Raw genomic sequence first — 26,582 nt, forward strand, 5'->3', positions numbered from 1 at the left:
CTGGTACCGCGAAGTGCCTGTCTCCCCACTCCCACCTCAAACTCCTGCTCTTACCTTAACTGTCAGCCCCTCCCCCCTCATCCCTGCAGTTGCACAGCTCCCCCTCCCCCACAAACTCCATTCCCCCTACCCTCCATCACCCCCGTCCCCGGACCCCGGTTTTCTACTCCTTCCTTCAGAGCGCATGCAGCTTCTTCCTTCTCCAAGCACAGCTCACAGCATGCTTTTGGATCCAAACGTCTGTGCCCAATGTTTTGGGATTAGGAAGAGCTGAGCCCAAATGTTGGATTCATTAATTCATCAGTTCCTTCCTCTCCTGGGCACAGGAAACCCTGCCTCTTCTCCTGGGTGCCAGCCTGTGGCCGTATTGCTGGGACTCATTCCCACCGTCTGCAGGGAAGCTGTTCCCCTTCCCCATTCACTGACCCCAAGGTCAAACCCTCTGTCCCTCCAGGACCACAAAGGAATGTCTGCCTTAACCTCTCCCACTCAGGTTAATATTTATATAACCAAAGAGCCACTGAGGTGTTCCACAGACCCAGGAGACTTTTCCTCCCTTAGAGGAATTTTGCTAGACCAAGTTGTCCTACAATTTGGCATTGGACTAGACCAAATTGCCTCCATTTCCCCATTGCTGAGGCTCTGGGTGCATGCTCACAGGGACGCTGGGTAAAGACAATTTCTTAATTATATTATTTTCACTGCAATAATCTAGAAATTCAAACTAAACATATTCCGGATCACCTGGGTGATCTAGGGGATTTTATTAGCCCCGCTGATATTTCACGGTTATATTTATTTATGATCAGGTTGGCGCGAGTGATTGCCTAAATCCCTTAACTAATCATACAGAGTTTTGCACAGATGACCTCAAACCCTGAAGCTTGAAGGACTAGTTCCAGGATCTGAAACAGTTTTCTTTAAAAGGACAACACAGTACTTAATGGTAGAATATATATATATTATAGTGAATATATAGGGACTACATATATGCTGTAAATAATGACTAAATATATATATGTGATATGCTACATATTTCGTGTGTGTGTGTGTGTGTGTATTAAATACTATAATATATATAATAACTGATTTCCAGATCCTGAATCTGGTCACTATGGGAGAGGTGTGGTTTTATATATAAATATTATTCCATTTGGCATATATATAGGCATCATATATAAGTGGCCAGCTTCAGGGTGTGGGACCATAGACCCCTCCCTCTCTCCACCATTGCCCATGTCTCTCTGCCAAGTCATCTCACTTGCTTCCCTTCCCTCTGCTTAGCCACGACTCGGATCATCTTGGATAAGCTGATCAGGTGACTGCTCTCAGTGTGAAGTCCGTGGCCCTCACGCAGGCTGCAGCAGCCTCTCCGTCCTCTGGTCACAGGCTGCTCTCAGTCCCCGCACCAGGACCGGCACAGCCAGCCCCTGAGGACACTGCTCCAAAGGGGGAGAAAACAGAGCTCATCCGGATGCCTTAAATTGCCCCCCAAACAGCCTCATTTTCTCATTACATTGGCCTCACTGTAGAACCTATTTTTATGTATTACTTATTTGTCATTTGATTTACACATTCATTAAAGGAAATGTGTTTCCCTGGCAAAGACTGATGAAAACCTACTCCTAGGGTATGAACTTGACTCTTTCTGGACAGATTAAAAAAAGCAGTCTTCTTCTTACATTTTGGGCATTTTCACTCACTCCAGGCAAAGGGAACAGTGTATTGAAAGGCGCACAGGTGGGAGACAGCGTGTCTGCTTTATGCCACGGGGCCGGATGAGAAGCGGGATGGTAGGTCAGGATACAGGGAGAGGAAAGAGGCTGGCGGCAGCTGGACCAACTTTATTAAACGTTTATTTACAGGCAAAGTTCTCTGACCTCAGAGACTGTGAGCAATTGTAAGCGGGGACTGGTGGGACTGATGAGATGTCTTCTTTGGTGCCAGTAGGAGGAGGGTTGGGAAGTGCACACGAGGCAGGAACCAGGACCCTGGTTCCTGGCTGGCCTGGACTTGGCTGATTTTAACACCTGTGAGGTTGACTTACTTTCCTGAGTGTTTCTGGCTCATCTCCTGACCGAGGTCCAAGCTCCTTGAGGACAAGCATTGTTCCTGCACTGCTCCTGGCTATAATGAGTCCCTCCCTGTGTCCCATAGCAGGTGTTCAAGAATGCTTTGGTCATTTCGCTTACTTTTCTTTTTAGGGGTGGAGATAATTAGGTTTATTTGCTTATTTATTGAATTGATTAATGGAGGGACTGAGAATTGAATCCAGGACCTCGTGCATGCTAAGCACAAGCTCTACCACTGAGCTATACCCTCCCCTCACTTACTATTTTTGCTTTTTAAAGAATCACAAATCTGCTGAAAATACCATTGACAAAGGTGTTGATGGTTATCTTTGATTCGACTCTCAGTCTCGGCATTTCCACCCAAACAGGACCACAGGTTATGACCCCAGACTAGCATGGGTGTGCTAAGTGAGCTTGGAAAAGCACTGATTTCTCTAGGTCACCATTTCCTCCCTAAAGGATGAGACTGTACCCCCACCTCCCTCCCGCATTGTGGAGACAGATGGACAGAAAGGCATGTTAGAAGGATGCGGCAATCAGTGTTGAAACCGGACCATTGACTCTTCTCCCAGGAGATGTGTTTTTCTCACCCCACCACTGCCACCCAGGCCCCCAGGGGCAGGCCAGCCTTTCCCAGAGCACCTGGCCCCTCCCCACCGCATCCCAAACCTCACCAGCCAAATGAGGCAGGTCGGAGGTTGTCATTCATTTCACAGGAATGTATGTCAGTTTCGCATCATACGACTCCCCTCTCTCTGATCCCAGATCCTTGCATGTTGCCCATCTGGGCTCAGTGGGCTTCCCAACACCTGCCTGATGGCAACTTCTTCAAGCTGACCTGCGGCAAGGCTGCAGGAGTAGGGGCATTGCCCATCAGAGCTCCCATCTCTGCAAAGAGCAGTGGATTCATCATGAGGACACAGCTAGGGGGGACAGCCCAGAATCCCAAAGGAGCCCAGGGTCAGGCTCTGAGGAAGAGCACCCTGTCCCGCTGGGTTTCCACGTGGATCCAGGATTCATGCCTAATGCCCAGGGCCTGGTGATAAACAGGGGCAGGGGCCCCACCGCACACTCTTCCACCTCCTCCCAGCAGCTGCCAGGCCTCCCCCACCTGCCAAGCACCCACACGCCCTGTCACCCACAAGTGCCTGCTCATCTGGTTTTTTTCCCCTCTTAATGCTCAGTGCTGAGCTCACCCACTAGGCTGAGCTTTGAGAGAGAACTAGCAATAAATTCCAAATGCGCTTCACATAAATGAGAGAAGCAAACGTGAGTTTTCCATTGAAAGAGCTAGCTTTCTATAACCACATCAGTGTTTTACTAGCAACAAAGGGTTTTACTTGGGACTGGGGTGACATGAAAACCACTGTTGTCCAGAGATTTCTCCATTTTTATTGTCAGTTTACCTCTGAACTGCTACCTAAGCCTAATAGTATTTTTTTAATTTTGGGGGGAAATTCCATGCTGTTTTCCATAGTAGCTGCACCAATTTACATTCCCATCAACAGCACAAAGGCTTCCCTTTTCTCCACATCCTCACCAACACTTATCTGTTGTCTTTCCAGTAATGGCCATTCTGACAGTTGTGCAATGCTATGTCACAGTGGTTTTAATTTGCATTTCCCTGACGATTAGCAATGTTGAGCATCTTTTCATGTGTCTGTTGGTCATTTATATGTCTTCTTTGGAAAAACATCTGTTCAGGTCCTCTGATCATTTTGTAATCGGGTTGTTTGTGGTTTGTCTTTGGTTTTGTTCCTGATGTTGAGTTGTAGGACTTGTATGACTTGTCATACAACTTGTATGACATCTTTGTATATGTTGGATATTAGCCCCTTATGAGAGATATCATTTGCAAATATCTTCTTTCATTCAGTAGATGGCCTTTTCATTTTGTTCATTGTTTTCCTTTGCTTACAAAAGCTTTTTAGTTTAATGTAGTCCCATTTGTTTATTTTTGTCTTTGCTTCCCTTACCCAAGAAGAAATGTTTTAAAAATACTGCTAAGACCAATGTCAAAGAGCATATTGTTCTAGAAGTTTAAAAGTTTCAGGACTTACATTTAAGTCTTTAATCCATTTGAGTTTATTTTTGTATATAGTGTGAGAAAACAGTCCAGTCTGATTCTTTTGCCTGTAACTGTTCAGTTTTCCAAATACCATCTATTGAAGAGACTGTCTTTTCCCCATTGTATATTCTTGCCTCTTTTGTGGTGGATGGATTAACCATATAAATGTGGGTTCATCTCTGCCCATTGATCTATGTGTCTGTTTTTGTGCCAGTACCATGTTTTGATTGCTATAGCTTTGAAGTGTAGTTTGAACTCACAGAGTGTGATGCCTTCAGCTTTGTTCTTTCTCCAGATTGTTTTGGCTATTTGGGGTCTTTTGTATTTCCATATAAGTTTTAGAATTATTTGTCTTAGTTCTATAAAAAATGTCATTGGCATTTTGGTAGGGATTGCATTGAATGAGTAGTTTGCCTTGGGTAATATGGTCATTTTAACAATATTAATTCTTCCAGTCCATGAGCACAGCATATCTTCCCTGTGTCTGTGTCATTTCAGTTTGTTTCATCTATGTCTTGTAGTTTTCTGAGAACAGGTCTTTTACCTCCTGGGTTAGATTTATTCTTTGATATTTTATCCTTTATAATGTAATTATAAATGGAATTATTTTCTTAATTTCTCTTTCTGATAGTTTGTTGTTAGCGATTAGAGGTGTAACAGATTTCTGTATATTAATGTTGAATTGTGAAAATTTACTGAATTCATTTATCAGTTCCAATAGATTTTTGGTGGCATATTAGGATTTTCTCTGTTTTGTGTCATTTGTCTGCAGACAGTGACAATTATACTTCTTCCTTTCCAATTTGGATTCTTTTCATTTTTCTTGAAATAGAAAGTGGCTAGGACTTCCAATACTAAGTAATAAAAGTGGTGAGAGTGGGCTTCCTTGTCTTGTTTCCAATCTTAGAGAAAATGCTTTCAGTTTTTCACCTTTGAGTATGATGTTGGCTGTAGGTTTGTCTACATGGCCTTTGCTTTGTTAAGGTATGTTCTCTCCCTCCCTAATTTGTTGAGTTTTATTCAACAATGGATGTTGAATTTTGTCAAAAGCTTTTTCTACATCTATTGAGATGATTATATGATTTTTAGTCTTCAATTTATTAATGTGGTGTATCACACTGATAGATTTGTGGATGTTGAACTATCCTTGCATTTCGGGAATACACCCCCTTGATGATGCTCTATAATCCTTTCAATGCATTTTGCAATTTAGTTTACTAGTATTTATATTGAGTTGAAGTTTTTTTTGCATCTATGTTCATCAGGAATTGTTGGTGTAAGTTTTCTTTTTTGTAGTGTCTTTATCTGGCTTTGGTATCAAAGAGTGTGCTTGGATGCACTCTTTCCTCAATTTTTTTCTTTTCTTTTCTTTTCTTTTTTTTTTTTTTTTTTTTTTTTTGTAGAATTCACCTGTGAAGTTGTCACATCCTGAACTTTTGTTTCTTTGAAGTTTCTCTTATTATTGATTCAATTTCATACCGGTAATCAGCTAATTTATATTATCTATTTCTTCCTGATTCAATGTGGGAGATTGTACACTTCAAGGAAGAAGTGCTCCAGTCATCACTTTCATTCTATGTGTGTCTTGAAATCTGTAGTGAGTCCTTTATAGGTAGCATGTCTATGGGTCTTATTTTTTTTTAATCAACTCAGCTGCTCTATGTCTTTTGATTGGAGCATTTCTTCCATTTGCATTTAAAGTAATTATTGATAAGTATGTACTTATTGCCATTTTGTTAATTAGTTTTCAGTTGTTTTGTGGTTCTTTTGTTTTGTTTTGTTCCTTTCTTCTTCTTTTGCTCTTTTCCCATGTGATTTGATGTTTTTAACTACCTTTGGTGTTGTTTTTGGATTCCTTTTTCTTTTGTGTGCGTGTGTGTGTTGACACCACCAAACCCTAATCACTTATTTCTTCTCATTTTCCCTAGGAATTCAGATTCATTATTCATGTAATACACATTGACTGACTGCCTTCTGTGTGCTTTGCTCCATACATCTGGTGCCCTCAAGGGAAGACGCAGTGAAGAACCATGGTCCTCTGAGACAGGTGCCCTCAGAGCGATGTCCCGATGCACCATGGGAGTGTGTCAGCCGGGAGCCTCCCCAGCCATGCAAGGGGTGGGGAAGGCTTCCCGGGGCTGTCCTCTGCCACCTGGGTGCTGGAGGGGAGAAAGGAGTTAGTGCTGAGAGCTCAGCAGGGGCCTGAGCATGGGAGGCCCTGGGAGCCATGGGAGGAGATTTGGGTTTTATCCTGAGGTTAACGAAGAGCCATTGTCTGGGCTGGGGAAATTGACCAGATTTGCAGTTAGGAAGCCCTAGCGGGCCAAGGGGTGGTGAGTGGACTGACAAGAGCAAGGGCACTCAGGTGAAAGGCTTTCTCAGTATTTGCAGCAGGAGAGGAGCTGGTTTCCGTGTGAAGGCTGCCAGTACACAGGGCCAGCCAGGGAAGGGAGAGCCACAGGGACCATTCATTCAGCCCCCACCCACTGCTCGGTGAACAATCCAGCAGGACAGAGCTGATTGGAGATGAGGGGCTTTTTCTGCAGTAACTGGTTTTCCCTCATTGTTCTACTTGTGAGTGACTCATAGAATAACAGAGCCGGATCCAAGCTTAAAGCCCCCAGTTTTACAGATGAGGACACAGATGAGAGCAGGGATGCAGCCAAAGCTTGACCATGACCGCGGGGACAGGCACAGGGAAGCAGAGAGAAGAAAACTCACAAGAGCCTGTCACTACCAGCTCCTCCCACCAGACCTGCTAAGAGGAACCTAACCAGGTCATCGAAGCTTTCTACAGAAGTCCTCCAGTGTGGCCCCCCAGCCCCCACCCCCAGCCCTCCGCACCTTGCAGGCGGGCTATTAGAACAAGACTTTCTGCTCACACCTCCTGGTGTTTGCATCTGCCCTCCTCTCACAGGAATGTCTCTTCCTTCTTCCCTGGTCACCCCCAAGGTTCCTTCATGGACTGGCTCCAATGCCATGCCACCCAGGGCCCCACTGCCCGGCCCCTTCTCATGTGGACAGATGCAGACTGGAGGCTTCCAGCACAGAGCTGGTCCAGCTGCTTTTCTGCCGGGAACACCCTCATGCCCATCACCTCTCCAGTTTCCAAGACTGGCTCCCCCTTGGCCTCTGGTCCTGGCTCAGATGCCTTCTTCAAGTGCTTCCCTGTCTGTCTCCCACCACGTTCTCTCTCCCAGTGAACCTGCTTGTTGTTTTCCCAGCACTCATCACCGACCAGCACTTTATATTTGGTTTTGATGTATTTAATTTATTGAAAAAGATGTATTGCCCTCCTACTACATGCCAGACATGTGTGGATAGATCTAGATTAGTCGAAGGCAATTCTGGTGGGAAAACTCACCTGACCAGTGGCCAGTGTGGGCCAGCAGGTGGTTTAGGTGTGGACATGTGGCCCAGCTCTGCTCAGTGTGATGGAGGGGATGATGGGGAAGCTCCCTTTGCCCTAAAAGTTAAAAATAGAAAAAGTGCACAGCAAATAATCATTGCCTTCTCCCCCGGGAAGTTTGTGTAGAGTCAGTGACCCTGAGGCTGCGTGTCCACCCTGCGGCCACGCGGTGGGCCTGCGGCAGAGGGGCACAATGGACATGAGCTCCACCATGGCATGGCGCTTCCAAGCCTGTCAGCCCACCAGCCATGTCCATCCTGTTGCTGGAGATTGTGAGCTCTTTGGGGTTACTTTTTCTGCTACTGGATCAGGCAAGATGCATTTGGCTAAAAGTAATTTTAAAATTTTTTTTTAAAAACCCAACTAGCTAATGACTTAAATCAGGAGTCAGCAAACATTTTCTTCAAAGGGCTGGATAGCAAATATTTGAGGCTTTGTGGCCACGCAGTCCCTGTCACCACAGCTAAAAAGTGCCACCACCACTACGTCAGCAGCTGAGCCTGGCCGTGTGCCAGGAAAACTCGGTCACAAAATCAGGCAGCAGGCTGGACGTGGCCAAATGGTTGAAACCATAAAAGCATCCGTCACTGACCTGATGGCAAGACTGAGGAAGGTTCTGGGGCTGGTTCCAAAACTGTCACGTGGCATCTCTATGGTTCCCTGTCTTCCCACCCAAGGCTCCAAGTCGGCTTCCCCAACCTGAGCTTTACATGTGCCACCCACAGGGGACAGCAGGGATGAGGGAGGGACCTCAGCGTCCCCACACTGCCTGCGCACTGGCCCCTCCGTTCCCCCAGGCCATGCTCAGCAAAGTGAGGAAATCTTTTGAGACTAAGACTGTCATGATGAGCTGTCAATGAGACAGAAGGTACAGTGACTCAGAGCAAGGGAGCCCTGGAGGAGGAGCAAGATGGGCCAGCCTCCCGGGGCTGGGACAGCAGCTGCGCGGCACATCTTCTGACATATTAAATGCTAATATTAATATTTAATTAAAATTAATTTGAAATTAAAATCTTAAAAAGATAATTGCAGATGTAAGAAGACCACCAAGGAAATTATTAGAAGACAACGCCAAAGGGGGGCACATTTCTAACCTCATGTGTGTAATACTTTGCAAAATGCGTTTACATGCATTTTCATTTCATGCTCTTGACAAGCTTGTGCAGAGGTTTGGGGCCGAGGTTGCAGGTTAACCCGGCAGAGTTGGGGTTCAGATTTGGGTCTTCTAGGCCCTGAGCCCTGGCCTGTTCTCTCTACCGCACCCCGTGAAGACAAGGCGCAGATACCATGGAAGAGTGGGGCTCATGAGCGCGGGCTGAGGGCCCAGGTGTCCGATCTGGGAAAGCAGGTGCAGGAGGGGCTGCAGAGGACCGAGACTGGCTCAGAAGATGCTCCGCCTGTTGTCTTTGTCTCTATGACAGCACAGAGCTCAGCTCAAGCAAACTAACCTAACAGGTAGAACCCCTCCCTCCAGGGGGCCAGGCTGCCGGGGTGATGGGCATCAGACGTGCTAAGGAAGGGCCCTTGGGAGGAGCCGGTGGCCCCAGTCCAATAACCCTAAGCCCCGCCAGCCATTTCCACCTGGGATTTGAGGAGCGTGGGCAAAGGAGCATCGAGGAGGTTGGGGGCGGGGCGAGGAGCCACTGAGGGGGCCAGCAGGGCCTGCGGGTCAGACTGGGCTTGGGGTCCAGGCACAGGGGGGCGGGGAACAGTCCCCGCAGTCAGAGAGGCCATGGGAACTGCTCCGTCACCTCTGAGACTTCAGGTGGCCTGGGCAGAAGGGGACACCTCCTACTGTTTTGCTTTTTTTTTCCTTTCTCTTTTCTTTTTAAATTTATTATTGAAGTGTAGATGATTTACAATGTTAGTTTCAGGTGTGCAGCAAAGTGATTCAGTTATACATACACATACATAGATATATTTTTTTCTTTTCAGATTCTGTTCCATTAAAGGTTATTACAAGAAATTAAATATTAGTTCCCTGTGCTACACAGTAGGTCCTTGTTGTTTATCTATTTTATATACAGTAGTGTGTGTCTGCTAATCCCAAACTCCTAATTTATCGCTCCCTGTCCTTTCCCCCTTGGTAACCATAGCTTGTTTTCTATGTCCATGAGTCTGTTTTTGGCTTGTAAATAGAATTTGTATTTTTTTTTTGATTCCACATAGAAGTGATATCATATGATATTTGTCTTTCTTTGTTTTACTTACTTCACTTAATACTATAATCTCCAAGTCCATCCATGTCACTGCAAATGGCATTGTTTCATTCTTTTTTATGGCTGAGTAATATTCCACGATGTATATCTATACATCACATCTTCTTTCTCCAGTCATCTTTTGATCCTGCCTACTGTTCTATCTTCTTACACCTTTGGTTGTAGAAGAACTCAGACCTGCCCGTACTCTGCCCTGCAGAAGTTTCAGGGCTGAATGGAGCCTCATAAATGGTTCTTACACACACCTCCACACCCCCATACACAGCCACACACACGTGTGCATGTCCATCAGTTCTGGGTATTTCACAGATAAGAAAACTGAGGCTGAGTGGTGCTCACAGTCACATGATGTGTATGGACATTGACCAGGTCCAGATCTGAGGGCTCGACACAGTCCACCTTCCTCCCTCTCCACCCTCAGCTGTCCCTGTCTCTGATCTGATGGGGGAGGAGAGGGGGCAGGATGGCCCCATGGCCCAAGGACCCCACTGCCTACAACCGGCTGCCTTGGGATGGGCCAGATTATTAGGACTCTGCCTGGTGCAGCGGGAACTCTCTGAGGGGTGTACATCTAGACAGAAAAGAGAAGAGGAGGGATGGGGACGGTGGCTCAGGTCCAGCCCATCACCTGGGCAGCATCCTCCAGGAAGAATTGTCAAGGGTTATTGAGTGAAACTTAGTCAGAGAGAACAGCTCCCCAGGGCATGGGCAGACTCGGTCTGTGGCTGTGGGCTAATGGCCGGCTGCCTCCCAGTCAGGGCACCTCAGGCTGGAGAAAGAGGCCTGCATAAAGCTGGTCTTGGCAAGGAGGAGACCAATGCCTCTGAGCCTAGAGACTGTGTGTCATCTGGGATGCGTGTCTCCTGCTGTTAGCTGTCACCTCTGGTCCCCTGGCTTTGTCTCCAGGTTGGGAGGCCTTCCTGGGGATCGAGCACATCCCCCCCTGCCTGTGGGCCTGGGATGCACTTCTGCAAGGGAAATCGAGGCCTCAGGGCCTCCCACACCATCTGTGCCTCGTCTGGGCCAGAGGACCCCTCTGCGATGGAAGAAGGGACAGCAGGCAGACCACCCACATCCTGCTGAGAAAAGTGAAATCTTTTTGAAGCGAGCGAGGGTGGAGAACCCAAAGAAACCTAACAGGATGAATAAACGTTTCCAGATTTAGAAAGAGACCCTCTCTCTGCCTGGAGTGGGTTTCTACAGGGGAGCACAGCGCTGGCTGGTGAGTGCTGGGCAGGTCGGCCTCACAGGCATGAGGTCCAGGTGCGGCCCAGACGTGTCCGGAGAGCTCTTTAGTCCCTGCCAATCTCCCCTCCCACTTGGGGATGTGGTCGGGCCACTGAGGAAAGAGGGACCAGTCTTTCTGGAGGTGAAGAAACAGCTTGTTTTTAATTCCCACGTACTGCAAACCAGCTACATTTTGCAGAGGCATTTAGAGAAAGGATTCCTAAAGTTGAACCAAACCAGTAACAGGGCCTCCAGATGAGAAAACCTTCCCATTTCATAGAAATCACATGTGAATTCTCTCCTTCTGATGGTGCCGACCCCAGGCCACGCCTCAAAGCTGCACGTTCTTCCCAGGCCTGGCGCTCAGATGCCGGGGGCCGTCCTTGGCATCCGAGGGAACATCACGGCTGAGTCGGCAACAGGAGTTCTCAGGTGGCCCCAGCCGAGCTGCCACTCATGGTCCTGCCCCAGAGAGCTGGCCCTAGACCCAGGCCTCCCCAAGGCAGAGCCCCGAGTCCGGACCTCCCCAAGTCCCTGTCTTCTGTTCCCGTCAAGCCCCTGCTTTGTGTGAGTCTAACCAAATGTCCCTGTAAGATATTACTCCTTACTTCCCTCAGATAACTCCAAACAGAATATTTCCCACTTTTCAACTGATTTCCATACACGTGAGTCATGGCCTACTCTGTGCCCAGCACCCCGGGGCTGGTAAGACAAAGTTTCTTTCCTGGAAGATGAGCCAGTGAATTCCGCTTGGACCACATTAAGGAAGGTCTGTGGATGGGGAGGGGCTGATGGCTACTGAGCACAAACTCAGTGCCAGGCTCCGGGGAAGTGGGAGGGAGACTGCCTCTGAGCTGGAGGTGGAAGGGAGGTAAGTCTTTCACTAAAATAGGAGAATGCAGACTGGAACAAAGATGGAGATGTCCCAGTGGAGTGGGTGGAACCATCCCTGTCTTTAAAACAGCATTTAAAGCAGGAAGGAGGTGGGAGGCTTCTCAGGGAGGGCAGGTGGGCCATAGGAAAGCACAGGGCGAGCCCGAGGGATGCCCCTTCCTCTGTTTCTACTGCAGCATCCAGCCCTGCCTCTATATGTGTCCGGGCCTCAGTACTAAAAGTCCAGGGGTTCCTTGACAGTCACCTGCCTAGCTGCAACCCCAGGCCTCAGTGAATGTCAGATAAGTGAATGAGTAGATGTCTTACGTCTCATAAAGTCCATCAAAAGGAACTGCAGGGGAATGGCTTGGTGGGATGGGATTTTAAGGAAGTACCTCTAGCAGCGAGGAGGGAGGGGGGATTCAGAGAAAGGATGTGGGTCAGGCATCTATTATGATACTCCCTTGAGCCGGGCCCCCCTGAACCCCTCCAGGGCTTCAGTGCTGCCCACCCTCAGCCCCCCAAGCCTGGAGACCTGACCCCAAGCCCTGTCTCAGTGTCCCGGCCATGGCACCCCCAGGGCAGCCTGGACCCGCGCCTGAGAGGACATTTCCTTTGTGCTTCTGGTTGTCATACCTGGTGACAGAAGTGCCTGGTCACATGTCAGCTGTGTCCTGGGGGGCGTGTCCTGCTCCCTCACTCCCTGCAGGGTGAGACTCACAGTGAAAGCACCGGGCCCCCTTAGACAGTGAGCCTGAGCAGGTAAGGGGCATGGGAGCCTTGGTGTCGCCCTTTAAGCCTAGTTATGGGGTCCAGGTCTTTCCATCTGGGCAGCAGGACATGCAGGTAGGCCAGGGCTGGGCTCCTGCCCCTTCTGCAGGCTCTGACCTCGACCCCCCTTCTCCTCGGTGCCCCCTGTGCTGCTAGGGTGTGCTTCTGCCCAGGCCAGAGGCAGCCTCCCAGGCAGTGCCTGGAGCAGCAGGAGTGGTACCCGACTCTTCCCAAGAGATCCACCCAAGCATCTTCTCTTCTTTCCTCTCTCGTGTTCCTCCCTCAGCGTCCCCCTCCCTGCTTGCTTCCCCTTCCCCACTGCGCAGGCCCCAGGTCCCCTGACAGTCCTGCCTGGCCTCCGGTGGCCTAGTCCACGGAGCTTGCCCAGGCCTGCAAAGGGAAGCTCCTCTTTGCTCATCCAAACCCGCAGGTGAGCGAAAGCACATGTCCGCCCACATGGTTTGCAAGCTGACAAAAAGAGGAGGTCTGTAAACCCCTGTATTAAAAACTCCAACCTTTAAAAATCACCTCCATTTAGAAGCACAAAAAGGAACCATTAAAAGGTCTTCACTGCTCCCTGACACACATCGCCGTCTCCCCTCATTGCTTGAGAAGAGCCATCACATCAGTAAAGGGTTCCAAGCAAATGTCATGCTGCGGCCCTAACGGGCACCTGTCAGGAGGCCTGGATTCCACCCATGGGCGGGCTGGACCGCCAGCCAGAAGCGTGGCCAGGAAACCAGAGAGGCAGACGACGGCTTGCGAGCAGCTCCCACCCTCTGTACCCCTCTGCTCAGGCTTCTGTAACAAATACCACAAACTGGGGGACTGCTTAACCCATTGGAATTCACTTCTCCCAGTTCTGGAAACTTAGAAGTCCAAGACCAAGGTGTGGGCCCATTCAGTTCCTGGTGAGGCCAGTTCCTGGCTTGCAAATGACCACCTTGTTTCCGTGTCCTCACTGGCAGAGAAAGCAAGCGAGCTCTGGTGTCCTCCCTCTTCTCAAAGACACTCATCCCATCACAGGCGCCCCACCCTCATGACCTCATCAGAACCTAATGACCTCCCGAAGGCCATCTCCAAATACCATCTCACTAGGGGTTAAGGCATCAACATCTGAATTTGCAGGGGACGGGGCACAACTCAGCCCACAGCACCCTCCTCATCTCAGGGGCATCTCTTTGAGCAAATGACCACTCTAAGGCAGGGGCTTGCAGTCTGCATTTTCAGCCATCTTCTCATGGGACAGGGCCAACCGGATGACATTCAGAATCCCACCAACCTGCTGGTCAGAAAGGGCAGACTGCCCCGCGGGAACCTCAGGGAAAGTCGACCTTCCTGGACTAAAACTGCTCTTCTGTGCCCAGTCCCAGGGCGTCCAGGGGCCCCTACAGCTGTCTGAGTGGGAATGACTAATTCAGAAAGAGAGGAATGACAGTAAAATGGTTGTTTCCATGTGATGACAGCCTTGATGCAAGAACAGGAGCTGAATGCTGACCCCACTGACCCCCCAGAGTTGTCCTCCCACGAGCACGTGTGAAGATGGATGGGGTCTGGCTAATTCTGAACCACTTTGAGGATTAGAGGGTTGGTTCCTTAATAATGAGTTGCTGTCCAACTTGCAATTCTCTTTGCTCAAGATAGCATTTTTTAGGCCAGCTTTCTTTCTATTTCCACTAAGAAACTGTGAATAATGATGACTTAGTGAGACATTTTTATAATTTCTTAATGAAATGTAGAGAAAGCTGACCTAAAACAAGTTGTCCTAAGCAACAGAAATGTGACTCAGTTACAGAAATAATCATTTTTTGTTGTTAACTAAAACACGTATGATCATACAATAGACACGTGGCTAATACGATTTTGAATCACATGGCTAAGATTTTTTAAAATGCTTCATCATTGCCTCCCCACATTCCTCAACTCCCCCAAATGTATGCTGGGAAAATTAACCTTTCCTACTTTGTTTCCTTAGGCCTTGAACATAGATTTTGCTTCCTTTCCGGCCTTAGAAGGATGTGAGCTGGCCCTTTTCCAAGCCCTCATTGTCTCTCAAAGAATCTCTGTCTTGGTGATTATATTATTTCTGGAATATAATTATGTTCCAGGCTCTCACTCAATCGTTACTTCCTGAGGGTCACAAAGACTCAGGTAATGTTATGGTTTATTCACAATCCACTATAAATGTGTGTGAAATGCCTTAAAGAAAACTATGACAGAAAACTGGCCCACAGAGAAGCCTCACAGAGCACCCGAGACCTGAGCATTACATCCCCAAAGTGGAATCTTCATTTTACATCTCATTCCCCTAAAGAAGCTAGGTTTTCCATCCATCGCTGTGCACCCCTAGTGGTGGGAACCCACGTTCTTCTTCCCAAACCCAAAATCAGGGACTAGAATTGAAGCTCCTGTACCCAACACTGGCTTATCCTTTTCATGTTTCTGAGGGTTGTTTTCATGACAAACAGAGCTAGGAGATTTGGGAGATGGAGAACAAAGGCTAGACAGGGAATCAGTGTGACTATAAAAAAAATCAAATAAGGAAAGAACCATGTGGTGCTTTTAAAGATGAAGAAAAGACATGTATTCCATCTGCTGTTTGGCTCCACGCGTTGCAACTGGAGATGCAAGAATTCTTGAAGGAGCCTGAAAAGTGATTTTCAAATACTGTTTTGAGATCCATTACTTCACTCGATGGTATTTCAGGGAGCATGGGAGGGCCTGAGAATGCCAGCGTTCTTTGTAAATCAGGTGCAAGATGAGGAAGAAGCTCAGCAAAACGATGGGGGCAGAAGGCTCCCTTGGCTAAGAGGTCCGGGAGGAAGGAGTGGGTGGGGGATACCTAAGGGAACTCAGCAGAAGAGTGGGAAATGAGAGGAAAACTTTAACTGAAGAACATACGTAGGAAAAGAAATTTAAAGATAGGATATATTTAACTAAACAACTTAGACAACAAAGACAAATGTCCCCAGAAAGCTAATTCTAACAGGGAGGGGTGGTGTAGCTCAAGTGGTAGAATGCATGCTTAGCACGCAGGAGGTCCTGGGTTCAATCCCCAGTCCCTCCTCTAAAAATAAATAGGTAAAACTAATTACGTCCCCTCCAAAAAAAATTTAAAAAGCTAATTCCAACAAACATAATTCTTAATGACAGACACCAGAGCTTAGGAATTTTCAGAAGAGGGGCAGGGGCAGAACATCTTAACATGAAAGGTTGGGACCCACAAGGGGGTCCCTGGTGGGAAGGTGGAGGGGGTGGGGTAGCCCCAGGAGGCCTGGAGCCAGCCCTCCAACCCAAACCATAGCCAAGCTCACCATGGATGGTGACTGCTGCTGGGGTCCTCAAAGGCACACAACAGAGCTCTACTTTGACTGCCCAGCCTCACCCCCAAATGTTGATCTTCTCAATGAAGCCCACAGTGAACTTCTGATGGTTAAGAAAGCCTTTGATTAAACCTTTTAAAAGGTCTTCCTGAACTTCCCTTCTGCACATACTTCATGTTGTGGGTACGGAGAGTTGGAGATTGTTAACGTCAGGGGTGAGTTCAATTTATTCAGATGAATTTACTCAAAATTCTCATCCTTAAGATCAAATGTGAAGTGAGTGTGAATCAAGAAGCTGAGAAAACATTTGCAGAAGACATTTAGATGGACAAACGTGTATTTCTCCCCCTCCTTTATATCACTCCATAGTGTTGGACAAAACTAAGAAAAATCTCCCCAGCCTTCAGTATCTGAGAGGCTATGTAATCACCAGACAAAGGGGATTGTCCTTGCCTCTGATGGACCAAGGAGACCCTTCTACACCCAACTGAGGCCTTACCCGCTGTGTCTAGCCTGATGACGAGTCTCTGTTAATAACACAGAATTTATTTATCTCAAAGAAGGCTCGTTTGGAGACGTTTAACAGAAATAAAACACACACTAAGTGGGAGTCCCGGGACCCTACTTGCTGTTGGCTCCTTTGCTGAAGTCTGTCCATGGTGAGAGAGAATCCAGCACAATCCACCTGCCGTCAGGGGAAGAAGGCTTTCGAGAGGGGAGAGAGGCAGGTCCGGACAGACCCACATCCCTGCAAAGCACCTGCTTCTTCCCTTCCTGAGCTACTGCTCCCAGAATCCACTCTGTCTCCTCCTCCTCCCCTCCACTGGGCTAATAAACCTGTTCTAGAGCCTGTTCTGTATTAGTTCATTTTTAGTGTTTTACTATTTGTTCCTTTTACTGGTGGGGAAAAAAAGGAGGCTAATTACAGTAAGAACTTTGATTCATTAGGTATTTCATAGTACCATGTGCTATTCAAATTTTTATCTGCATTATCTTATTTGATATTTCATAACAGTCCAGTGAGCTGGGTGCCATTTCTTTTACCAATCTATAGATGAGAAAACTAAAGCTCAGAGATGTTTAGTTACTTCTCCAGGGTCACACAGCTAGTGGGTGGTAGAGCCCAGATACAAAGCTGCTCAGTCTGACTCCAAAGCCCCCGCTTTCTTATCTGCCCCCATCCCCCAGTATCTCTACTTAACCACAGTGGTAAGTTAATAATCCAAATAGACTTTCCAACATTTATATTTGCTCTTGGAGAAAACTGAAACCCAACACACGAGAGACATCAAAGCACCAGACCCCACCCTTGGATTGTTTTGGAAAATCAATGTAAGAGAAAGCATAAAGGCTTTCATGGAACAATTTAGCTAAAAATAAAATACCAAACAGAGGGAAGGTTCCCAAGCCCTGGGCAGGAGAGGGATCAGGACAGCAGAGGCAGAGAAAGGTACGTGCCGAGCCCAGAGCCACGTGTCACAGATCCTGGTTCATGGGTGCTTCTCACCAGTGCCCTGCCTCTGCCGGTTGTATGTCAGCAACCAGGTTCCAGGGGGGACAGAGGGAGAAGGCAAAAGGAAAAAGACCAGGGGGCAGGCCAGCCACAACTGTCCCTGTGGCACTGTGGCCGGAGTCCTATCACAGAGCCAGCCCTGGAGAGGGGCAGGCTTCTCACTGCTGCCACTAGATCAGTGGCTCCTAGGTGGCAGGCAGGGCTCAGGGCTCCTCTGCAGAGATGGTAGATGGTTGAGAGCAGAAAGGGGTGGCCAGGAGGGAATCCAACGGCTCACAGGATCCTGGGGAGGCCAGGCAGGGCCTCGGGTCCAGCTCCTGCAGCCACACCGCAGGACCGGGCACCGAAGGCCTGCCTTCCTGCTATGATCAGGGACCTCCCGCCACCAAATCAGAAAACCAGCGCCATGACTCAGTGCTTTCTCTAGGAGCCCTGCCTGCGAAACCATGCTTCCTTTCCGGCCTCCGTCTCTCCACTGAACTCCATTTCAGGTCAGTTTCATCATGTGCCTCTGGTCTGCAGAACAGACATCACGTCCAGAGCCCTCATGCCGAGGGACTGGGAAGGACAGACTGGTTTCCCAGCATTGGCAGAACTGGAAGACCCAGCAGGAGGCCATCAGAGGGAAGGCTAAGTAAACTGATGGATGAGCACATACTAGCACAGAAGTGAAGTATTTTGGCTTCTGAGCTACTGGGGGTTGGTGGCAGCTTGGGTCAAGAAACACACCTCGTTTTCCAGTTTGGAGGACTCAGGACGCAAGCCCATCGTCTGGTGAGCATGGCACGGGGTAGGTGAAGAAAATTTTTAAAAGAAACATGGCCCCGGGCTCCTGTCCTGAAGAGGGGGCTGCACTGTCCTCACTTCATGGCTCCTCAGACCCAGGACCCACCATAGAGTGCACACGGGCCTGGCCCCAGGGGCTGTCGCTCTAGCAAGAACGCCAGGGTCAGACAGAGTGGGCAAGGCCACTTACAGATGGATAAGCTGAGGCCCCCAGAGGCGGCTGGCCCTGCCTGGGACCACCAGCACAGACCCCACCCTCCCAGGAAGGGTGTCTCCTGCCAGCGATGAGCTCCCAGTGTCCCAGGCTACAGAGCAGCTCCGATTTCCGGAGCCCTCATACTCCACGTGCTGATGCAAAGAAAGAGCCATTTGACTAGAAACTTTAATTAAAAGCAGTTCAACGCCTAGATTTTCAAGAGCACATCAGAGGGTGGAGTTTCATGCACAACAAAACTTTTCTTAAATCCTCTTTCTCCATCTCTTCCACTGACCCTCCAAAACGTCTATCCAACGCTCTGCTCCTCTGCTCCCCAAAAAGCCTGTCCCCTCGTTGCCGCACGTGGATGCCTGTGTCTCCTTCCCTGCCTCCTTAATTTCTCTTCTCCTCTTCGCCACATCCTCCAGCCATCCCCTGCTACCTGCCTCCTTAATCCCCCATCACTGTCCTTGGACAGCGGCTAAGTCTTCAGAACGAGTCAGGACTTGCCCAGGCTCAAGGCAAAAGCAGATGTACACACACTTGGCAACTCCTGGCCCCCAGCTGCCCCTCCTCCACCCTGGCCTCTTTGTTGTCAAAATCCTTCAAGTGGTTTCATTACAAAATATGACTTCTGGTGTTGGCCAGGCTGGAAGCAGCAGGCGCCCACACCTTAGACCCCCACTGTCCACAGTGACACTCAAATACTTGAGTTAATTAAGTCTGCTTACTGCTTACACTGCACCTCCGCACAAACTCTAGTCCATACCCCGCGCAGAGATTGAACTCAGGAAATATTTAAATATGATCTCCTGCCCAGCATGACACACGAATCATTTCCATCATGAAAAAAAAAAAAAGAAAAAAAAAAACCAACAGGAGAACAACAGCACATTGAAACTAGTTATGCAACAGAGCCCACACGGTCAGTCCTGGCGCTCAGCTAACACAGGCCATACAGGTAAGGGGCCACTGGCCTGGTGCTGGCTGATGGGTTATGATATGAAGAAGCCCTGTCTTCTCCCTGGGGCTCCCCGTCAGCTGGGGCCCCGGAAAGGAGACGCTGCCTCCAGCACCATCCTGCAAAGGCAGAGAACATCCCTTTGGTTCCTGATCTCCTGGTGCCAGCGCCCCCACCTTACCCCCGGAACTTGGAGCTGGTGGAGGGAGGTGGTCCCTCCTTGCCTTGCCTCCGTCTGCGACTGCTCCACTGTGTCCCACCCCCTCCCGCCTTTACTCCGGCCTCTGTCTTTGCCTCTCTCACCTGGGCAGTAAGTCATCTTTCTGGATCTCAGATTGGGTCCCAATTACCGGGCAACCAAAGCCCTTCTTTGGCCAATGAGATGTGATGGAAGGGATGTGTGTCCCTCCTGGGAGCCCCCAGGGCCCGTGCCTGCCCTGCGGGGCTCCTCAGGGCCTCTGGCCACAGTGGCTGGCTATGTTCGAGCTTCTTTGTGAGCCTGGGTCCCCATGTGAAGGCGCCGAGGAGCAAGGCAGCACCCACCCGTGAGGTCCCCAGGCGCCCGGGCACAGCAGTGCTTTGTTCTGGTGAAGCCTCTGGATCTGGGAGCTCTCTGTTCCTGCAGCGTAACCTCATATGCCCCAAGTGATCAGGAGGTGCAAGCAGCTCTGGGTGTTTCCTTCTTTGGAGAATGTCACAACTTCATCAAGCTTATAGTTAATGCGCACATTAGAATCCGGAAAAATAAAACAGGAAGGCTAAGGGCTAGTATCATATGATAAAGAATTTGACTAGCCTTTGTCCCTGGTCCCTGGGAGGAAGGCTGTATTTTTTTTAACTGAAGTATAGTTGGTTTACAGTGTGTTAATTTCTGGTGTACAGCAAGGTGAGTCAGTTATACATGTACATCTGTATTCCTTTTTATATCCTTTTTCATTATAGGCTATTAAAAGGTATGGAATATAGTTCCCAGTGCTACACAGTAGGACCTTGTTGTTTATCTTTTTTTTTTTTAATTTTTTTAATTGAAGTATAGTCAATTTACAATGTTGTGTCAACTTCTGGTATACAGAATAATGTTTCGGTCACACATATACATACATAGATTCGTGTTCATATTCTTTTTCATTATAAGTTACTACAAGATATTGAATATAGTTCCCTGTGTTGTACAGGAGGACCTTGTTGTTTATCTATTTCATAGATAGTAGTTAGTATCTACAAATCCTGAACTCCCAATTTATTCCTCCACCCCTCCCTTCCCCCATAACCGTAAGTTTGTTTTCTATGTCTGTGAGTCAGTTTCTGTTTTGTAAACAAGTTAATTTGTGTCATTTTTTTTAGATTCCACATATAAGTGATAATAATATGGTATTTTTCTTTCTCTTTCTGGCTTACTCCACTTAGTATGACCATCTCCAGGTTCACCCATGTTGCTGCCAACAGACTCTATTCTAAATCTAAATTTCCCAGGTAATATGAGTGCCCTCATTATTCATGAGCCCCCAGATCACACCTGAGTTTATGCTAATGAAGTGACTCACGTGACCCTCCCAGACAGTGTCAGGATGGGCTGGTCACACTGAAAGACCAACCACGTGATTGATTAGAGGGCTGGGGACTCGAGCCCCTGATATCAGCCTAGCCTCCTGGCCTCCAGGGAGGGGCGCGGCCTGGATATGGAGTCGTCACATGGCCAGCGAGTCAGTTCATCAGGTAGTGAAACCCCAATCCAGACTCTGGACCCTGAAGCTGGGTGGGCTTCCTGGTTGGTGAACATATCGATGAGCCTTGATTCTGTGGGGAGAGAATACATGGGGACCCTGCAGAACCTACCCTAAGGACCTCTTCATTTAGCTGCTTCTGATTTGTATCTTTTATAATAAAACAGTAAACATAAGTTACAGCACATTCCTGAGTTCTGTGCCTCATTCTAGTGACTTGCCACACCCGAGGGGATCATGGGAACCTCCCTGATCTGCAGCTGGTCCATTAGAAATGAGAGCAGTCTTGTTGGAGACCATGCCCTTTAGTGTACGGGGTCCACTCGGAATCCAGGTGGGTGGTGCTAGGAGTGAATTGCAGAAAACCAGTTGGTGTCAGGATCCATAGGAAAATTGGTCAAACAGTGCATCAAGCTGGGAGATCCAGCGGGAGTGAAGCCCCCTGATGATGAGGTGCGGATGGAGACGATGAGCCTCTGGAGGGGCAGGGGTGTCTCATTGAAACCCAAGCTAAGTCAGCTTCTTAAATCGCTCACAGTCCCATCTCCTTGCAGCCAGAGGAGACCATATTTTTGCCCAGAGAGTGGGTTCAGCCTGGCTTCAGTGGCTCTAACAGGGAAAGCCACTGAACATCTCACCTCCCAGAGAGTGTGGTGCACCTCAGGGATGGTGAGACCAGCCCTTCCCTTGCCCCAGTCCACTCTGTTCTACCCACTTTCTTATTCAGTGCTCCTCAAGGGCCAGGTCACAAGCCACAGTTCCCAGGGACAGCAGGTCCCTCAAGTCTCCTCCTAACTTACCTCCTAGGAAACACTAAAAGCTCATGTGAACAGCAGGACAGGCAGGGAAAATAAGCATGCCCTCTAGGACAGTCCAGTTCTCTTCCGTAAGCTTCAAAAACTGTCTGCCCAAAAGGTGGCCCAGACTGAAAGTGTATCACTCCAAAAACAGAGCCAGGTGAGAGCACAGACACCACTCATAATCCCAGGCCAGTGTGTGGTGAGCACGGGACCTCGAGCCTGGCCAAGGTCTAGAAAGGGGGGAGCAGGGTTGATGGAAGCAGCACAGCACGGCCCTTGGCCCCCAGACCTTGACGTGTAGGCACTACAGGGAAGTGGGTGCCTTGAGATTCTGAAGTCCGACGGGACGTCCACGTATTTTGTTACTATTAACCACCTAGAGGTGAGCATGGCTCCTGGGAGATTCCTGGCATTTGTTTCATCTCTGAATTCTCTTCGTGCCCCATAACCTGTACCCTCTCAGTCTGTGCTGGCACCTGAGACGGTTGACACAAGCCCTTGGGCTCTCTCCGGAAAGGCTGGTTAATTTCTCCTGCGTTCCTGCGGTTTGAGCTGCAAGCATGCGGGGCGCTGACCTCTGGGGCTGCAGCCCGGAGCTCTGCTCAGCTGGGCCTCCCAGGGCCATGTGCACAGCCAGCTAACTTGGCCTCCCTCCCAAGACTCAAGTCCTCGAAGCAAACTGACTAAAATCGCCTAGCGTCCTTTTTCTCACTGTCCCTGAAGAGTGGACAGCTCCACACTTTTCTGAGCTGCTTATTGAAGCCAAAATTTCAGTGCCAGTGACCCTAAGTCACAAGTGCCTTTTCTAGGAGGAGGCTGTCATGCTGCATGCATTTAGTGAGGAGGGAGGGTCTGGGGTCACAAAATGTCCTTAGAGGAGGGCTTCAAGGCCAGTGTCCTCAAGACCATCAGAGGTGCTGGTGCACAGGCCTTCTGCCTCTCAGGCCACACGGGACCAGGGCAGACCCGGTAGGGCAGTGGACCTCGCCTGGTCCTCCCCTGGCTCTGTTTGGCTCACTCAGCTGGAACTCTGCTCCTTCCAACTCCTCCAGTGCGCAGGGCACCTCGAGGACCAGCCTGCACCTGTTACTCATCTTCTCCTTCATCCGTTTGCCCCCAAGCACCTGCCTGCATGCCGGGTGGCAGCCTGTGAGCGGGACACTCTGATGCCTGCTCACGTGTGGGTGAGGGCTGGAGGGCTCCGTCCTTGACACCTGTGCTGAGGGCGGCTTCTCCATCCTGTGGTGACACTTTACGCTCAGTGTTCTGAGGATGCATCTGGAGAGAAACTGCTGGGAGCGGGTGGTGCTGTGGAGGGCAGGCTGACTGTAGCCATTCGGATCTCTTCCAGGGGATGCAGAATGGCACCCCCCAGACTGCTTCACAGCGGACATCCCAGAGATCCTGTAGGACCACTGATTAGATGCTTTGGAGAGGCTCTGCATCTGAGCTGAGTCAAACGGGGAGGGAGGCAGTGTCTGTGCCCTGTGCCTTGAGAGCTGGCGACTGCACCCGTGGCCTCTCTGTGATCAGGAGTGCAGGGACCGAGCCAGGGGCAGCTCCTTGTCATTGCAGGGTCTATTAGTTCAGCTATAAACCATTTACTGTCCCTGAGAAACCCCGCGGCGTGAGCTCGCTGTGGGAGATGTCATGCTTACCGTGCGGCCTGTCAGGGCCCTGTCAGAGGACGCTGACACAGACGTGCGCAGTGGTTCACTGGTCATTTCACTGTCTTGCAAGGGAACAGATGAGTAGAAAAGTGCTGAGGGCCTGGCATAGACAGGCAGGGAGAGAGGGCGTGGGGAGGGTCAGGACAGACAGATGGAAGGTGACTGACAGCCCGGAGCCCCATGTGCCCTTGTGGGCTGTGCGAACACCTACTGCTCGGCATGGCTGTGAGTCCCTGCAAGCAGAGGGGAGCATTTGATCTGTTATTTAGAAATAAAATGAAAAAGAATGTCACCAGTTCTTGAAAGCTCCACCTCTGGCCACACTACCTCCTCTATGACGTAACTGACTTCTCCGATGGCCAGTCCACTTAATGGGGTCATGGGTTGTCGAGAAGTTTAAAGGCATCTAATACACTCCCTCCATATTAGTACCCCCAGAAAGAGTGCAGATGGAAGACCCTTCCCCCTCCTCACCCAGCCCTGTCTCCTTTCTGCATCCAAGGGCCTTATGTGCATGGGGCAGACACCCCAATATCATGCCCCTTCACATGGCCATGCAAGCCTGGGAGTTCACACACCTGCAGTCTTCTGTCTTTGAGAAGATGAGCCCAGGGAATAGGCCTGTGTGACCCTCAGAGCCGCCCCAGGCTTGGTGGCCAGGAGCTCCTGGGCCCAGACAAGGGAGTGTACCAGGCCCCAGACACACAGACTCCTCACCCCACAGGGAGGGGAGTGGCTAGACAGGAGCTGAGAGCAGGGCCCTCTTAAGCGGGGGGCACGGGGGCTGGGGTGGCTCAGGTCTAAGGCGGGTGCTGTGACCCTACCCTGTAGTCAAGAAAGACATACCCCTTCAACTAGCTTAGGGAAAGGGGCACTTATTTGCCTCCCTTACTTGGGAGAAACAGAAGCGGAGCAGCCTTGGGCAAGGTGGGCTCTGAGGACTCAGGAGCGTGGTCAGGGCCGGCCTCTCCCCCTGCACCTCCCCCCTCCCTGAGGTGCCAGTGGGTGGACTCATGGAGACAGGCCTCTTCCGTGTGTGGCAGAAAGATGCACAGATCATGTCCGTATAACAGTCGCAGAACTGAGGACAGACTCTACCATGCACATTGCAAATACCAGGTCACATGCCCATCCTCGGGCAGACCGTGGCGTCCAAGAGGAGGGTATTAGGACCAACCAGCCAGGGTCAAGTCTGGGTGAGATATTGCACAGGGCTGGATCACATGGAAGGAGGGAAAGATTGTGAGGAGGAGGAGAAGGTGTGAGCCGAAGGGCTGGGTGGACAGAACGCATGCTTTCCCAACTCCCCACCCCCCACCCCTGAGGCCTTGCCCAGTGAGGAACCTGCTCAGCCTGGAGCTGGAGCAAGTCAACCCATCTTTCCCGTCTCCTCCTTGGAAGACATTTGTCTTATGCAAGGAGATGCTGGGGGTGCTCTGTTGTAACTGAGAAGGACCCTGTGGGGGCTTCCAGGGTCAGACCCTCCCCCGTATCTTCTGCTGCAGCCCCTCTCTGAAGCATCCAGATCATAGTATCTCATGTGAATTTCCTGAAATTTTCAGATGCTAAAAACAACCACCAAAGGGAAGAAACGAAATACTTGACGATGAAGAGCACGTGGCTCCCAGACCTGCTGGCTTCTGGGGGGTGATGGTGTGGACGCCCTGTTCCCTCCACATCAACCAGTCAGAAGACTGTGCACGAGCTGATCACACACCCTGGAACCCCCTGCCTCACCTGGCCTTTAACTACGCTTTGCTGAAAGCCTTTGGGGAGTTCAGGGTTTCCTTAGTCATGAGCCACCCCATCCTCCTTGCTCAGCCCTGCAACCAGCCTTCTCTCCTCCAAACTGGGATGCGTTTTGTTTAGCCTCCGGATGCGCCGGGCACAGGAACTTGCCTTCAGTAACACTGTTTTTAATCCTCAGTAAAGTTTATGCCCTTTTTTTTTTATTCTCCATCAAAGGGGGAGACTAATAATTTAGGAAAACCCTGAACCTATGGATTTGAGCTCTGATCTCACTCCAGCTCCCTACCCCCACCCTCCTCCTTTTCTCCTCCTCTCCGGCCTCCCTTCCCTTCCTCTTCCCTCCCCTTTCCCTCCCTTTCTGTCTCTCTCCACCCCCTACTCCCAGTAGATTTACTTAATTTCTTGGCTCACCAGCTGGATTCACATGTGAACAGATGTTTCGATCAATGACTTTGTCTAAGTGCTAAAAGTCACCAGTAGCAGGTTAAACCCAGCAGGCTAATAAAAAGCGCCCCCAAGCGCAAAGCGAAGGTGACAGTGTCCTTGATTTTTCTGCTTGTTTGTTATTACATTGTTTTCAGGTAGCTTTGTCTCTTGCAGCTGCAGGCTCTATTTTTCTTGATGTTTAAATGGAAAGGATTTCCTGCACCCACATTCAATCCCAGGTTTTAAGCCTTCAAATCCAATTACTTCCTGATTGGATTTGCATGCTTCCTCCTCAATTAGTAAATGAGCTGTCTCTTCCATGGGGCAAGTCCTTGGATCTTTGTTGAAAGTGACCCTTGAGTTTTCTGTCCTTTCCCTGGGCAGGCGTATCAAGGCTGAGTCTGCAGTAAAAGGCTTGTTTCAACCATCTGTGGACACAAAGCCACTCCGTGTTCCATGGACATCATGGGGCCATGACATCAGGTCCTGGCTGAGGCCGGCCCTGGCCAGTGTGTCCCAAGGCTGCAGTCTCCACAGGGGAGCCAGTGGGCACCCTTGAAGCATGAAAGACCCAGTTCAGGGCAGAGAAGAAGGAAGAGCGGATTTCTAGTCAGCAGTCAATAAATTCATGATGCCGACACCGTCTGGAAATACTAACCTGTATGTGCAGAGTCAGAGGTAGCAGACCTGTGGTGGGTCATCAGGGGTGCCTTCTGGTAGTTTTATTAAGATGCTCCATTAGAAATGATCCTAGAAGCATCAAATGCCAGACAGCGATCCATTCATCTGAGTGCC

General features: G+C 49.5%; 1 protein-coding gene across 7 annotated transcripts in view; it reads left to right on the forward strand.

Moving 5' to 3' along the window:
* The window catches only part of ARL5B (ADP ribosylation factor like GTPase 5B), an 84,450-nt gene extending 58,565 nt beyond the window's left edge, over nt 1–25,885 (forward strand). For 6 of the 7 annotated variants that reach the window (XR_010377945.1, XR_010377941.1, XR_010377947.1 and 3 more), the window contains one exon: nt 1,285–1,681. The gene's annotated coding sequence lies outside the window, so the exon portion shown is untranslated. Of the gene's footprint in view, nt 1–1,284; nt 1,682–25,174 lie in introns of those variants that run through there. The other variant, XR_010377942.1, reaches the window with a different exon arrangement.
* Nucleotides 25,886–26,582: the final 697 nt, after the last annotated feature.

Source organism: Camelus dromedarius, chromosome 26, assembly GCF_036321535.1.
Source record: "Camelus dromedarius isolate mCamDro1 chromosome 26, mCamDro1.pat, whole genome shotgun sequence".
In the NCBI taxonomy this organism is placed as follows: domain Eukaryota; kingdom Metazoa; phylum Chordata; class Mammalia; order Artiodactyla; family Camelidae; genus Camelus; species Camelus dromedarius.